Raw genomic sequence first — 16,587 nt, 5'->3', positions numbered from 1 at the left:
GCAGACAATTGCTGAGTAATTAACTGCGGACGTGTTTCAGAAAACTTCCAATTATCGTCAAGATAGTGCGCACTGACACTGAGGTGAACAGGGGTGAAACAGTTTTCTCAAGTGTATCACGCTCCGTTGGGTTCTCTTGCCAGGTTAATCAGTATCTGATCCCAGGTGTATGCTACAAATCTGAAACCACCTACACTAAGTCTTTGGCTGAACATGCATTAGAATGCCCGAGTGCATGTACTGAACACCTTGAACAACTAACATTCACACACAAAACTTATTTAAATGCTTCACTAATTATAAAGTCACTAATGGAACAAAAAAAACCCATTGCATTAACGATATGCATTGGGTTGAAAAATCTGTAACGTCTGGGATACACGTCCTAACTTCAGAGCTTGTGTTTATGAGCTTACTATCAATTACTTCGGCCTCCAGTTCATCATATATCTATATCATCATTATATGTCTGCTGTTAAATGATCCATAATAATTCTGATTAAAATGGATTCATCAGACTAAAAGCAAAACATGTGAGCAGCTCTATTTCATTAGTCTGACTATAAGGTGTAGCAGTAAATAAATGAAGGAAAATGAGAATGCATTAGACTAAAAAAAACAAATATTCACTGGCAAAGACCTATCCATGACTTACTATGGAAGTTGCAAGAGATAATAAGAAACTTGAGATCTGGATGAATTTTAAAACTTTTAAAATCAAGCCATGAATTTGACTCGATAGAGGTGTACAAAATGATCAGAGGTATAGACAGGGTGGACAGCCAGAGACTTTTTCCGAGGGAGGAGGTAGCTGTTACGAGGGGGCATAGTTTTAAAGTGAGTCGAGGTAGATATAAGGGAGACATCAGAGGTAGGTTCTTTACTCAGAGAGTGGTCGGGGCGTGGAATGCATTGCCAGAGAGGGTAGCAGAGTCGGCCTCATCTGGGGCATTTCAGTGACTATTAGGTAGGCATATGGATGATAGTATAAGGTAGGGCTAGTATAAGGTAGGTTAGATAGACCTTAGGATTAGGGTGAAAGTTTGGCACAACACCGTGAGCTGAAGGGCCTGTTCTGTGCCGTACTGTTCTTTGTTCTGTGTTCTAACAATCGACAGAAGGTGACCAAAAAGTTGATAAAACAGAATATTTACATTGAACAGGAGTGGAAACTTTCTTTTAAAAAATGAAGATTATGCTGGAATTCACACCGGGGCTTTTGAGGAGGTGATGCAATGACTCGAGAAAATACCACTGTGGTGTATGTAAACTTTCAGAAAACCTCTGGCTGGGTGTCAGCTGGAAGGCTATTGGAGAAGATTAATGAGTGTACAAGGTTAGCAAGTTGAATTTAAAAACTGGTTAGATGGATGGAAACAGAGGACAGGTGTGCACAGAGGTAGTGGGAACTGCCGATGCTGGAGAATCTGAGATAACAAGGTGTAGAGATGGATGAACACAGCAGGCCAAGGAGCATCAGAGAAGCAGGAAAGCTGACGTTTCAGGTCTGGACCTTTCTTTCGAAAAAAAGAAGTGTGCAGCTGCTTTCCACAGAATTCTGTTCTATTCTGTTCACTGTCTATTTCAAATGGATTGGATATCAGGTTTGAGGGAGTGGCATGTAAATCTGCAGACGATATTAAAACAGACAGTGTAAAAAAAAACAACCTGGCCTACTATTGGGGTGCTGATGCTGAGATGGATATGTTGAGCAACAGGAAAAGACAAAAACATCAGGAACTAGCACATCCAGGTTTTGAGTGGAGATTGAAGAAAGTAGTATAGAAGGGACTGAAATGGTACAGTCATCTGTGGCAGAAAATGAGAGAAAGAGACGGGGGGATTTCAGCACAGCAAACGATGGAAATGCCAGGAAGAAGAGGAAGAGAAGAATGTCAAAGACCTGATGGGAAGATGCAACAGGTAAAGACTTAAATGCATCAGGTTTGGATGACTGATGGAAGGAAATAGAGAAGAATGATCAGACAGCATTGTAGTGACCCCAAATTACATGGGAGAAGGAAGACAGAGAAAGAAGACATAATACTTAGGTCAAAGTTAATCTAGATTCATAAGTTATTGGAATGGCTGATAAATTGGCCATGTAAATTCCATGTCGCTAAATGTGATGTGATACATTTTGATTCACAAAAATATATTTTGAATAGACAGCTAGCGATAGGACAGAGTAGAGGGATTTGGCATGTTCAGTGCTCAAGGCATTAAAAGTAATGCCTCAACTGGTAAAGGCCACAGATAAATCTAACGGGAAACAGGTTTTTGTAGCAAGCCAAAGAGAACATAAAGTTCAAGAGATAATGATGGAACTTATTTAGACCTGTCAGACCACAATATGGCACAAAATTTTGGATTGACGCTCAGGCAGTAGTGTCCCTGACTTGCATTTTGCATGGGCCCTTGCTGTTTTATAAGTAATGTTTCATAACATGGCAAGTTGTAAATTACAATAATAGATTTTAAAATGCATGCAACTGTACTAACGTACTGGGAAATCACAGAATCACAGACTGTTACAGCACATGAGGCCATTCAACCCACCATTCCTGTGTCAGTGCCAACCTGCTGCCTTTTCCCCTTATCCCTGTACACCATGCTGATCCAAATGACCATTCAATGTCCCTCTTGAATGCTTCAATTGAACCTTCTTCCACCACATTTCCAGACAGTGCATTCCAGTCCCTAAGTACTACTTGACACAAAATAAAGTGGCATTTTAGCCAGTATAGATGATAGCATAAAATTACAAAGTGATATGAATAGACTAGGTGAATGGACAAAACTATGGTAGGTGGATTTCAATGTAAGCAAATGTGAGGATATCTATTTCAGGCTGAAAAAGGATGGATCAGGGCACTTTCTACTTAGTTTGAAGTTAATAACTGTGAATGTCCAATGTGGTTTGATTGATTGAGTTATTGTTTTCACATGTACCAAGATACAGTGAAAAGTGTTGTTTTGCATGCTATACAGGCAGATTGTGCCATACAAAGTACATCAGAGTAGCAGAAAAGAGTGCAGAATGCAGTGTTACAGCCACAGAGGAGGTGCAGAGAGAGAGATCAGAATTAGATTTTGAGAGGTCCACTCAAACGTCTGACAGCAGTGGGGAAGAAGCTGTTCTTGAATCTGTTTGTATGTGTCTTCAAACTTTCATATTTTCTGTTCAACAGGAGAGGGTGGAAGAGAGCATGACTGGGGTGGGAGGAGTCTTTGATTATATTGGTTGCTTTCCCGAGGCAGATGGGAGGCTGGTTTGTGTTATGGACTGGGCTGTGTTCACAACTCTCTGTAGTTTCTTGCAGTTGCCATACCGAGCAGTGATGCATCCAGATAGGATGCTTTCTATGCTGTGTGTATAGAAATTGCTAAGAATCTTGATGGACATGCCGAATTTCCTTCGCTTCCTGAGGAAGTAGAGGCTGTGTTGTGTTTTTTTGACTATCGCATCAACGTGGTTGGTCCAAGACAGATTGTTGGTGATCATCACTCCTAGAAACTTGACGCTCTCAACCATCTCCACCTCAGCACCATTGATGTAGAAAAGGGTGTGCCCTCCACATTGCTTCCTGAAGTCAATGGCTACCTTCATTTGTTTTGCTGATGTTGATAGAGAAATTGTTGTCTTTACACCATGCCATTAAGCACTCAATCTTTTTCTTGTATTCATGGAAGTTCAGGCGCATAGATCTACAAGAAACCACAGGCAGGGGCAGAAAGTAGTTAAGAAAGCAAATGGAACGCTAACTTTTATATCTAGAGGCCCAGCGTGTAAAGATGCAAAAGTTATTATGCAGTTTACAAAACCTTGGTTCGACTGGCCAACTGGCTGTAAATTCAGGCATCACACCTTAGGGAGGATACATTAGCCTTGGAGGGAGAACTTTAGAGACTGACAGGAATGATACCTGGACTCCAGGTGTTACATTATGAGAAGAGATGATACAATCTAGAATTGAGAAGGTTAAGGAGTGAGCTAAATGAAGTGTTCAAGATATTAACAGGAAAACACAAGGTGGATAAAGTTAAACTATTTCTACTGGCTAGGGATTCTCAAACTTGGATGAATTATCTTAGAATTACACCAGACCATTCAGAAGAGATGTTAGGAATCACTTCTACGCACAGAGGATGACAGAGATCTAGAACTCTCTTCCACAAATGGCAGCTAATGATAGATCAGATGCTGATCTTAAACTTTTCTTAAGCATATGTATTAAGGGGTTATGGGCCAAAACAGGTATATGGATTTAGGCCACAGATCAGGCTTGATCTCATCAAATGGCAGAACTAGCTCAAGGAGCTGTTTCTGTTCCTTGTCATGTCACAGAGACATACCTTGGCAGATGGTGAAATTGGAAATTAAAATCTGGGCTAATGGCAAACATGTAACCACTGTCAATTGACAAAATAAAGAAAGCCAATCGGATTGCTGTGTGAAAAAGCTTTTTCCCATTTGCCAGCATCTGGCCCATGTCTTCTAAACCCTTTCTATTCACATGTCCATTCAGATGCATTTTAAGTGTTGTAATTATACCAGCCTCCACCACTTGCTCTGGCAATTCATTCCAAATGCATACCACCGTTTGTATAAAGGTTGCCCCTAGGTTCCTTTTAAAATTTTCACCTCTCACCTGAAGCCTATGTCCTCTAGTTTTGGACTCCCCTATCCTGGGGGAAAAAGAATTGGCTAATCACCCTATCCATGCCCAAAATGACTTTATAAACTTCTATAAAGTCAGCTCTCAGCATCAAACAGAGCAAGGGAAAAAGTCTTGGGTTATTCAGTCTCTCCCTACAGCTCTGCGCCTTTAATCCTGGCAACATCCTTGTAAATCTCTTTAGTCACAAAGCATCAATGCTACTTTCTTCCCACAGATGCTGCTAGACCTGCTGAGTTTCTCCAGCAATTTCTCTTGCTGCTATTCATTTTATAAATCTGGAATTTAAAACTGAAGTCACGGTGATCATTATGTGAAAACGCATCTCGTTCAGTAATGTCCTTTAAGGGAGGAAATCTGCCTTTGTCATCGGATTTGGCTTTTGTGTGATTTCAGACCCACATGAATGTGTTTGACTCCCTAGAATTGTCTAGCAAGCTTCTCATTTCAAAGGCAATGAGAGATGGGGCAAGAATTGCCCACCGACATCCCTCAAAGGGATAAAGAAATTTTGGAATAGCCACCATTCCCGTGTGCTAATTAATAAAAGAATATCAGATGGGAATCATGCAAAGCAAGGCTAAAGGCTACTCATGTAGAAAGGTTTAAGAACATTAAAAGGAAAAGATCCATTAAGAATATTTGGAAGCGTTTTTAAAAGCAACATTTATCAAGGGAATCAACGAGACCACAGCGAATAAATGCACACACCTTGAGGACCTGATTCTTTGCGTAAAGAAATGATTTAAACACATTTACAGCCGCGTTGTGATTGCCAGTGAAATATTTCCAGAGTTAACTGAGTTAGGAGAGATAAGCTCATTCCTTTCCTTGACCCATTCTACCTCTCCCCTCATCCTGTAATAACAAGTCTGAACTTAAACAGAGAAGGGATATTGCTAATTCCATACAGATCAGGTTGTCTCTTTTTTAATGGCAGAACAAATAAACATCATTGCAAACAAAACCTAATAAAACAAAGATGTGAAAATTATTAACACAAGGCTTAAATGATATAAGATAACAAAGTGTGAAGCTGGATGAACACAGCAGGCCAAGCAGCATCTTAGGAGCACAAAAGCTGATGTTTCGGGCCGAGACTCTTCATTTCTCTGATGAAGGGTCTCAGCCCGAAACATCAGCTTTTGTGCTCCTGAGATGCTGCTTGGCCTGCTCTGTTCATCCAGCTTCACACTTTATTATCTTGGATTCTCCAGCATCCGCAGTTCCCATTATCTCTGCTTAAATGATATAATCATGTTCTTGAAAAGTAAAATTCGTGCACACAGACACACAGGGCTGGATTTTATGATCTTTTAGATAACTGTGAATAGGTTTGAGCTACTGGAGGGTTTCTTGCCTTGTGGCCCAGTGAGATTTCTCACCAGTATCTTACAGAATTTGCCTCGGTGCATACCTAGCCATCCCTTTGGTGCTTCTCATTCTAACTGTTCCTCATAACACAGCAGATACCTGCCAAAATACTAGCATCCTTGGTGTCTGTGCTATCTTTAAAAGGCCACTGTGCACCTTGTTGTGCACTGACATTCTGAAGCTGCCCTGTTGGCCTCAGATTAATTCAGAACATGTTGGAAAAGGAGAAGATTGGCGCCACAAATCTCAGAGAGGGACTGGAGGTCCTGATCAAAGGGCAGTGAAGAGGAGGGGCATCCCCTGGCTGGAGGACTGGCAGAGAAAGTCTGGTTTGAGGTCATTGCCTTGGTCAGTGCAATCTCACCAGTGCAGAGGATTAGCCTTCCTCACTTCACCATGGTGCTTGCCACACTCTTCTCTCTGACACCTCACACTCACTCTCTCTCAGCTCCTGCACCCACCACCCACCAAGGCCCATGCTCTACCATTTTCACTATCACCTGAAATATCCTCCCTCAATCGCTTTGGATCATCATCAACCTCCCACACCACTGATATCTCATGTCCTCTGCACTGCCTACACACTCCCTCAGAGCATGTCAAGATCTTACTCCCACCCGCAAAAGCTGCGTCTCCCATTTCCATCTCATTCAATCCATCTCTTTCTTTCATTCCAGGAGAAGACAGCCCACAGAAGGGCAGAAAAGGCCTGTATAGGTGGAGGTGTAAATCTCGTCCCCCGATGGGGTCTCTCGATTCCGTGCTCAGTCACTGAACACTCGCCGTCGGTCTGGCGGTTTAAGACTTGACTCTTTATTTCTTCAATCGGCCGGGTACAGATCATCCGGAAAACACAGAAGCTGAGCACTTCCGGATTCCTTGGAGGAGCTGCACACACAACTTAATACAAAGACATTTTTATACTTTTCTTAAAGCAGTGTACATGGCGTGATTGCATAGTGTATTCAAACAGTTACCAATCAATACATGATCTGGCTTCATTGACAGCTACCTAATCCAATAGTATTAACTGGTAAACAACTTATGTCACAATGCTTAGGTTACTTTTTGTCTCGCCATATAGCGCCATAACATTTGCTACTGAAGGTCAGCTAGAATGGTTAGTACTGCATTATCTTATCATTACTGCGTTATTTATGCAGCTGCAAATCTCAGAGTTCCCAGGCTAAAAGAGCACCTCAAGAAGAATTTACAGTTCCCAGGCTAGAAGCCATTTTGTTGCCAACTTGCCCCGAGAATCCATCTTGTGCCTCTATCCAAGTTTCAGATTCTCAGAGGTGAGCCAATATCAGACTCCTCAGACCCTACTGGGCAAAAATCCCAATCCTTGTGGGAGAAGGCATCTGTGTCTCACCAAGTAAGGTCCAGTCTTCATTGCACTTAACTCTCATGTTAACTCTATTGTCAATGACATCCATTGCATGCCACCTCTAACCATGGCTGTGTTGCCTTCTTCTCCTTATATCTTGCAGGTTTCAATAGAATGTCCATGCCCCTGAGAAATTGCCGGCTCGGCTAGAAGCCCCGCCTTTAACCTCTGAGGAAGAGAGCTCAGGATCCTCCGAGGAATCATCGGTAAGGCTGCCTCCAGCACTCCCCCTCGGATGTGGGAATGTTAGCCTTGGAAAGTATGGGAACATAATCTGGTGAGCACCTCACTGCGATGACTCCTTAGTAGGATAAGGGAGAAACACCCCAGGCCACCAGCACTTAGAGGACGGCTGGGGGCCAGGCACCTGCTCCATTGCAGGCAGGAGAGGACGCTGTGGTTTCAGCAATCAGGAATGTCACTCACATCACACTGGGATGAATAGGAGCAGCAGGCTGGTATGGCTGGCAGAAGAGCAGCTTTGCATGTGACCATCTGGCTGCCTCCCTGGGCCAGGGTGGTGCCTGCCATGGAGAGCCAGGTTCAGCACTGTCAAGAATTGCTGGAGAGGAACACATCTGTGCTCCATTCCCCCCAGCCATTTGCCCTCAGGACCAAGCAAAAGACAACAGGGGGCGGTGGAACCGCGTATTGGGTCCTCAGAAGTCTCCTCTAAAGACAGTGCAGGGGTGGCCAGGCCCTCCACCTCTCCTCTGCCTGCTCCCCACCCCCACTAACCCAGGAAAGTTGAAGTTGAGGAGGGTCCTGTCAACTGTGGCATGAAGATCTTCAGCTTCCCCAGGGTCACCCAACCAAACCTCCAAGGCCAACAAACCCCACTGCTGAGTACAGCGCTGAGATGCTCCCTCCATCCCAACTGCAGAGCCAGGGACTGCACTGAGGTGTAGACAGAGCAAGAGGTGAAGGGAATCTACAGAGGGCACTTTGGTAGCATAGGCAGCCTTATGATGCTTACAAAGTCTCATGTTCGTATAAATTTCCATGCTTTGCCAATCCACCTCTATGAGTTTCTGTAACATAATGCTGAATGTCATATCGATATGGAATAAGTGATGGATTGGTGTCTGTGTTGAGAGCCTGCTGCAGCATTCGGAAGCAAGAGGGAGTAAGGCAAATACATGGCAATGTTGACGTTATTGCACCTTGTCTTAAAACATCTCCATTCTTTCCCTGGATTCTGTTTAAAAGTGTGAATGAGGTATCATAGAGCCACGGAGTCACGTAGCATAAAAACAGGCCCTTCGGCCCACCATGTCTATGTTGACCCACAAACACCATACTCCGCTAATCCCATATCTCTGCACTTGGTCATTAGTCTACTATGCCGACTCAGTGGGATGACCAGTGTGTCTGGGGGAGGAAGATGAGCAGCAAAGAGGGTGAAGCAAATTATGCCCCTATTCCTAACAGCTTCACAATTCATGTCGTTGGTTCAGGGGCCCATTGAGCAGTTGCAAAATTGGGGTTCCACCTGATCCTGTGGGCTCCACATGCAACAAGTGAGGTTCAAATTTCTGTTGTGCCCTCGTGTCCATTTAAACTCAGCTTGGGCACGCTCAGTTCATTGCCTTTCTTGAAAATAAAATGCAGCTCACCTTGTAGCAATATTTTAATAAAGTGAAGACAGACCGACCAGAAACAAATTACTGTCTGTGGAATTAGCTGTTGCTTTCCTGGCTTGGTGCTTTCAGCACAGACAATAATTACTTCTATCAATTAATGGGCTATAATTATCTCCTCAGCAACGCAAGCTTTTATACCTCTGTCCCTAACCAAATGCATCAGAACACTGGCAGTTTTAAGTGGATGGCTTGTCACTGAAAAGCTATGGTCATGTAATTTATTTTCCATAAGGTTCTGTGATATAGTGGTAATGTCACTTGACTAGTAATTCAGGAGCCCAGGCTAATGCTCCAGGGCAATGGGTTCAAATCCTACCACAGCAGTTACTGGAATTCAAATTAATTAACAAAACCTGGAATTAAAAACTAGTCAATTGATGACAATGAAACCAATGCTAAATGTCTGCTAAACCTATCTGGTTCATTAATTCCTTATGTAGTCTGGACTGGTTAAAAACACACAGCTATGGGGTTGATTCTTCACTGCCCCTATGGGCAATTAGGGATGGGTAATAAGCGCTGACTTGACTAACAATGTCCAAATCCCATGAAAGAATGAAGAAAAAAAACACCTGTAGCTTAACTGACCAACCTAAACTGCCAAAGGCCATTATCTCCCTATTTCAAAACAGCTCACAATTAATTACAGAAATAAAAACAAAATTTCTGGAAAAGCTCAGCAGGTCTGGCAGCATCTGTGAAGGGAAAAAACAGAGTTAACATTCAGGGTCACTGGACCCAAAACATTAACTCTGTCTTTTCCTTCACAGACGCTGCCAGACCTGCTGAGCTTTTCCACCAACATTGTTTTTGTTCCTGATGTACAGCATCTGCAGTTCTTTCAGTTTTTAATTACAGAAATACTTTGTTTTCCTTAAAGATCATAGAAACTTTTGAGTTTTATTTTCATGGATAGAATCACTCGCGTGAGACATGTTACACTGCAATGAGGTCTGTTTCATCTTCAAAATAGTACGGAAGCAGGTAATTCAGCCACACTGAGTCCACACTGTCCCTTCAAAGGGCATTCCACCCAGACCCAACCACCTACCCTATCCCCATAACCTGCATTTCCCGTGGCCAATCCGCCCTAACCTGCACATCTTTTTGGAGTGTGGGAAGAAACCGGAGCACCCGGAGGAAACCCATGCAGACACGGGGCGAATGTGCAAACTCCACGCAGACACTCGGCCAAGGCTGGAATCGACCCTGAGTCACTGGCTGTGAGGCAGCACTGAGTCACCATGCCATCCCTTCGATGGGATCTTTTCACCTCCATGCAACAGGATAGTTGGGACCACGGTTTAACAACCCAACTGAAACTCAGTGCAACACTCCCTGATTGTGCTGAACATCAAAATATAAAACATAAGGGAGAGGGGTTGGTTCAGCTAGATAAGCCTCCTCCATCATTCAATAAGACTGTAGCTGATCTGGTAAAAGCAAAATACTGTTGATGATGGAAGTATGAAACAAACAGAGAAAGCTGGAGAAACTCTGAGTTAACATTTTAAGTTCAGTTTGACTCCTTCAGCATGACTGCTCTGGCTGTGGCCATACCAACAATAGTTCTATTTAGCTGCATTTGACAAATGTATTTCATTTAAACCACTAAAAAAAATGGCCTTGGAGCACCTCACTATCAACATCCACTTGACCTAAAACAACAGCTAAATGTAAACCAAGGTAGAAAATTGTAAATACATGAAGCTAATGGGAAAGTTGTTTCTTTGGGGCTTTGACTGAAAGAAAATTGATCATTCACACAAGGTAGAAAGACAGATGGGGAATATTAAGGAGGAAATGCAGTCAAGCCACTCTTGTCTCCAGCACAGACTTAGTTAATTTCTGACCAACTAAATTGGCAATTGCTGGCCAGGTAAGTCAGTAAAGACTGGCTGAGCTCAGTGTCATTTTGCAGCTTACTAATATGGTCATGCTCAGGAGGTATGTGGCAACTTGTGGCTGTCAAGGAAATAAACCACAGCTGGAATCTTACGGACGCAACAGGCGTTTCAATCATCAGCTGGTCTTATCTGCACATCATTGCATTTCAAAGAAAAGCCCACCCTCCTTACAGTTCTCTGATGCCAGATTCATCAAACAGGTGGCTCAGTGGTTAGCACTACAGCCTCACAGTGCCAGGGACCCAGGTTCGATTCCAGCCTCAGGCGACTGTCTCTGTGGAGTTTGCACATTCTCCCCGTGTCTGTGTGGGTTCCCTCCAGGTGCCTGGGTTTCATCCCACACTCCAAAGATGTGCAGGCTAGGTGGATTGGCCATGCTATAGTGTCGGGGGATGTGGCTGGGTGGGATGCTCTGAGGGCCGGTGTGGTCTTGTTAGGCCGAAGAGCCTGTTTCCACACTGTAGGGATTCTATATCAGATACTGAGTGCCCTTGAACAAGGGATCCCATTCTCCAGTACACCCCCACTCAGAAGCCCACAAATAAACCCAACACAGCTTCATCATTATACCTCCTGCATGGCAAGACCTTGCTCTCCATTGGGTTCTTACCAGGGATAAGCAGGTGACATTTCTTATGTGGGCATTAATTGTCTTTCTCCCAAGGACCATAGAACTCACAACGGGTGAGGAGATAAGATTCCAGTCCTCATACACACGGGGTTAAAAAAATGTTTCACATTCTACTTCAAATGTACATTTCACTGCTCCATTCCATTTGCATTGCAGAGAAATGGTTGATGAGAAGGAGACAAAGAATTGTTCCAACAGACCTTCATGTCACAACAGGAATTTCAATTTGTGAGTTAAAGAACTTGTAACCTTTCATTTATATCACAGTTTGGTTTATTCTCAGTATCTTTGCATACAAGGTGATTCAGACCCATTTCAATGCAGTAGGTAATCAGTATACTTTCTTCAGACCTATGGATCATGTCTTGATGAGTTAAATCAATGAGCAATGATCCAAGTGCTGTGTTGTTAATGCCAATTCTATCAAACATACAGGTTGTGGCCTCATCACTAAAAGACCATTTTCCATGGTCTATTCATTTTCTACCGGAATGGGAACTACAAAATAAGCACTTTTTGTAAATATAAGTGCACGGAATGTGAGCAGTGGAAGCACAGCCTGCATTTATTTCCCGTCCCCAAGCGCCCTCGAGAAGTTAGAGCTGGTGGTGAACTGCTCTCAATTATAATCTTGAACAAAGAGTGCTCTACCAAGTTCTGCATTTGAGAATGATCTCACCTCAGCTTAAGATATACGTTCATTTTTCATAGAACTTAGGAGCAGGAGCATTTGGCCCTTTGATCCTACTTCAGCATTCAATAAGATCATTGTTGATCCAGACATGTTTTCAGCTCCACTTTCCAGTTTATGTTCCCTCCCCCTCCCCCAAGCCCAACCCCAACCTCGGCAGAGTCCCTGGTCTGTGAAAAATGCGCTGCACACAATGATGCATTAAAGTCAGTGTTGAGATTTTGAGCTGGGTGCTTCTTAAGACAAGGTTAATTTCAAGCCAGCAAAATACATTAGAGCTTCCATACAATGGATTTTTCTTTTATCTCAACATGAAGAAATTCTAAGAGCACACTGCCAGGCCAGCAATGAATCCCACAGCTGCCAAGCATAATGCAAGTCCAGCCAGTCCAAAGGACACAGGGAGAGAGGATGTGGGATTGTGGTGGGTGTAATGGAGGGTGAGGGCAGCACGTGAAGGAGAAGAGACCCCCTAGACAGCCATCTTGTAGAAACCAACAGTAAACTACTGAAGCACTTTGTCCATAAGTTTGGACCCATCCAGTTGCTATCCATGGTCAGGAGAAAAGACAACTAGAACATTATCATGGAATTCCTAAAGTGCGAAAACAGGCCAATTGGCCCATTGTGTCCACACCAACCCTCCAAAGTGTATCTTACCCAGACCCAATCCCCACCCTATTCCTGCAACCCAACATTTACCATGGCTAATCCAACTGGCCTACACATCACTGAACATTATAGGCAATTTCCCATAGCCAATGCATCTAACGTGCACATGCTTGGACTGTGGGAGGAAACCAGAGCACCCAGAGAAAACCCACATAAACACAGGGAAAACACGTAAACTCCACATAGATAATCACTCGAGAGTGGGATTGAACCTCAGTCCCTGGCACTGTGAGGCAGCAGTGCTAACCACTCTGTCATCCAAAGACCAGGAATTAAAGTGTGAAAGGGTGGAGGGTTTGTGAGAATCTCTGCACTGTACTAGGAATGTGACACAATATTCAAGGGCATCTTGGAGTGTGGGACATGGTAGGGAGATGAGTTGGAAGAAGGACTGGAGAAGGGTGTTCTGTGACTTGAAAATTGAGATTAACTCCTAAGTCAACCTCACATTGTCTGTCAGTGAGCAGTCTGTCCTCAACTCCATTTGACATTACTTTAATCCGTGCTCCAAAACATGTACCTAACTACAACCTGGCCATTTAGGTTCCATCTTTGTGGAGAGACTTCACATTTCCACTCCACTGTGAGAAAAAGGTGCTTTCTAATTTCACCTGCCTTGAATGGCCTCTAATATTAACATCTTGCCCCCATGTTATGGGTGTTTTGTACCACTGAAATATAACTTCTTCCCCTTTGCATTCCATTCTACTTGAGACAAAGGCCAACATTCCATTAGCCTTTTTATTATTGCTGTTCCTGTTACCTCAATTTAGTGATTTGTGTCTCTGAACACTCAATTCCCTTTGCTCCTCTAGTTTCTAGTTTCTCCTCATTAAAAAAAAATTCCAAGTTTGCCATTCTCAGTTCCCAAATGGATTAGCTCTAATGCTCCCAGATGAAATTGCATCTACCATTGACCTGCTCAATCAGTCTGTCAATGTTCCTTTGTAGCATTCTGCTTCCATCCTCACGATCTGTTGTCTTCAAAATATATTTTTCTAACTTCTGTGAAGCATGTAGAGAAGCTCAATATTAAGATGCAATATTCTTCTATACGTTGTTGTCACCGTACCATTCTCTAAGATATATTTAGAAGCACATCCTTACATACACAGACACACAACAGTACAGACACACACACACACATATACACACACACGTACACACACACACACACACACACACACACACACACACACACACACACACAGGTTTTAGGGCAGGGTTACTCTTTTGGTTTTACATTCTTAATCTTCTCCAATTGTGTGAGCTCCAACTTGCAGCTCAGAGATCAGGTTCAATTTTTTACCCAGTGTTTGTCTGTGCTTGTTGCAAATAGTTAGCAATTGGGCAATTAGGGCCACTTAACAGGCCGATATCCACACGTTGAATTAGGCTACACAAGACATTTAGAGATTTACAAGGATTTTATTATAAATCTGTGGCTTACTACCAACAACAGTTTCCATCATTCCCTTCTGAAGCCTCTCCCTGTCCAAAAAGTCAACACCCCACTGGGGAACAACCCAGCTCAAATGTATTTTTCCATTTGATTAACTTACCACCAAATTACCCAATTAACAAATTACCTGGACGGTGTAACAATAACAGAACTCAAAATGGGAGAAAACAAGGGAGGGAGCTCAGTCAAGATGGAGTCAGTGGGTGAAATAAACACTATCAGTCCCCCCAGAGCACCCTCTTCCTAAAAGCTGTCAAGGTGGTGATGGACAATGTGTGGTCCCTCTCTGGTGACCCTTAAACATGAACGTAGTCGCAGAAATCACAGTCAGGAATTACAACCCCCTCTACAAAGCCCCTGGACCTGTTGATGGCTACTTCAGCCAGGCCCAGGAGTAGGCCCGGAACTCTGCTCTTCTTTTATTATTTTACAAACCCACCATCAAATAATCAGCCAATAACCAAACTGCAGGCACTGCCCACCAGGGGCACTACAGCAGGAACAAGAAGCAAAAAGGTGGCGAAACAAGAGAGGCAACCAAATCAAAATAATGTTGGAAGAGGAGATAATGCACACAAGCCCCAGTGACCATCTCTCTGTGAAAGCTGTGGTGTAGTAGTGAACATGTTCTCTCTCTAAGGACAACTGGGTTCAAATGTTGGCATGGAAGAGAGTCCTGGCTGTCGGAAATTATGATCCCCTCCACCTTCACCCAGGCCAAGGTGAAGCCAAGAACCCTAGTTACTAAATACAAAGTGTAAAGAGTATCTCATGCTCTTGTTTGACTCTGGAGCTGTTCTGATTCACCCTTAAAGGGATTTGCATCTCTAATGCTAACAATGATGACTTCTCCTTCGGATCCTTAGATATCCACATCATTCCTCCCTCCAACCCAGTGCCAACCCCAGCACCCTTACTCCCACCACCCAAATATGCAAACATACAAATTTTGGAAAAGTCCAAAAGCCCGCTTTACACTCAAACCGGGCTTGCTTGGTAAGCTGAAGGGAGATAAACACAAGCCTACATCCCATAGTTTAAAAAAACACACAAAAATTATCTATTTAGGGAATGGAAACAAAAATGAGTTGTCAAATGACGCAACTGTAACATTAAAATGTTCTGCTGTCAAACACAACAGTTTCTCTGCGCCAGAAGCATTTAGTGCGCCGGGATTTAAAAATAAAATCTTTGAACTGTCAATTACTCTGCAACAAAGCATGGATTTGAACAGCAATGTAAATGTACCATCTGGCAGCCAGACAAACCTAGCAGCACTAAAGGAAGGCAATGTTTTCCCTTCTGCTTTCACACTACCCATTTACTCCAGTTAAGCAGGGAAGTTTTGTTAAAACTGCACAAGGCACTAGTCAGGTCACACTGGAATAGTGTGAACTGTTCTCAGCTCCTTATCTAAGGAAAGACCTATTGGCAATGGAGGCAGTCCAGAGAATGTTCACTAGACAAATACCGGGACTGTATTGTAGGGAGACGTTAAGTAGACAGAACCTGGAATATATTGGAATATAGAAGAATGAGAGGAGACCTTGCTGAAACATGCAAGATTCTTAGGATGCTTGACAGGACAGGTGTCGAGAGGCTGTTTCCTCTTGTGGGAGAGTCTAGGATTATACAGCATAATCTCAGAAAAAGAGGTTGTACATTAAGATGAAGATGAAGAATCTGACTGTGAAGAAGTTCTGAACCTCGTTCTGAGGATGAGTCATGTTGGACTCAACATGTTAACTCTGTTTCTCTCTCCACAGATGCTGCCAGTGCTGTTGAGTTTCTCCAATACTCTCTGTGCTTGTTTCAGATCTCCAGCATCCACATTTTGCTTTTATTTAAAATAGGGAAAACAGCGGCTATTACCGGAAAATAGGTTTTGAAAATTTGCTTCATATCCATTTCAATAGAATTCACTAATTGTCGCCAACAACAGTGTAATAAATTGGTAATAATACCCAGAGGAAACAAATGAGATCATAAATCCATGGGATTTTGAAACATAGTGTATGAAATAAACATATCCAGAAAACAATATTTTTGCAATCTTCAGACAGTGTGAAAATAATTTCGTGGGCTTTATGTAATGATTGGCACTGGAACTAGAGGGGGAAACAAGGCAAGTTACTTTC

At 43.0% G+C, this 16,587-nt stretch overlaps 1 protein-coding gene across 3 annotated transcripts in view; it reads right to left on the bottom strand.

The window, feature by feature from the left end:
• nek11 (NIMA-related kinase 11) overlaps positions 1 to 16,587 on the bottom strand; it is a 259,421-nt gene that overhangs the window by 190,727 nt on the left and 52,107 nt on the right. The gene's annotated exons all lie outside the window — the stretch shown is intronic.

This window comes from Stegostoma tigrinum, chromosome 2 (assembly GCF_030684315.1).
Source record: "Stegostoma tigrinum isolate sSteTig4 chromosome 2, sSteTig4.hap1, whole genome shotgun sequence".
Lineage (NCBI taxonomy): Eukaryota > Metazoa > Chordata > Chondrichthyes > Orectolobiformes > Stegostomatidae > Stegostoma > Stegostoma tigrinum.
This window is presented reverse-complemented; position numbering and strand designations above follow the sequence as displayed.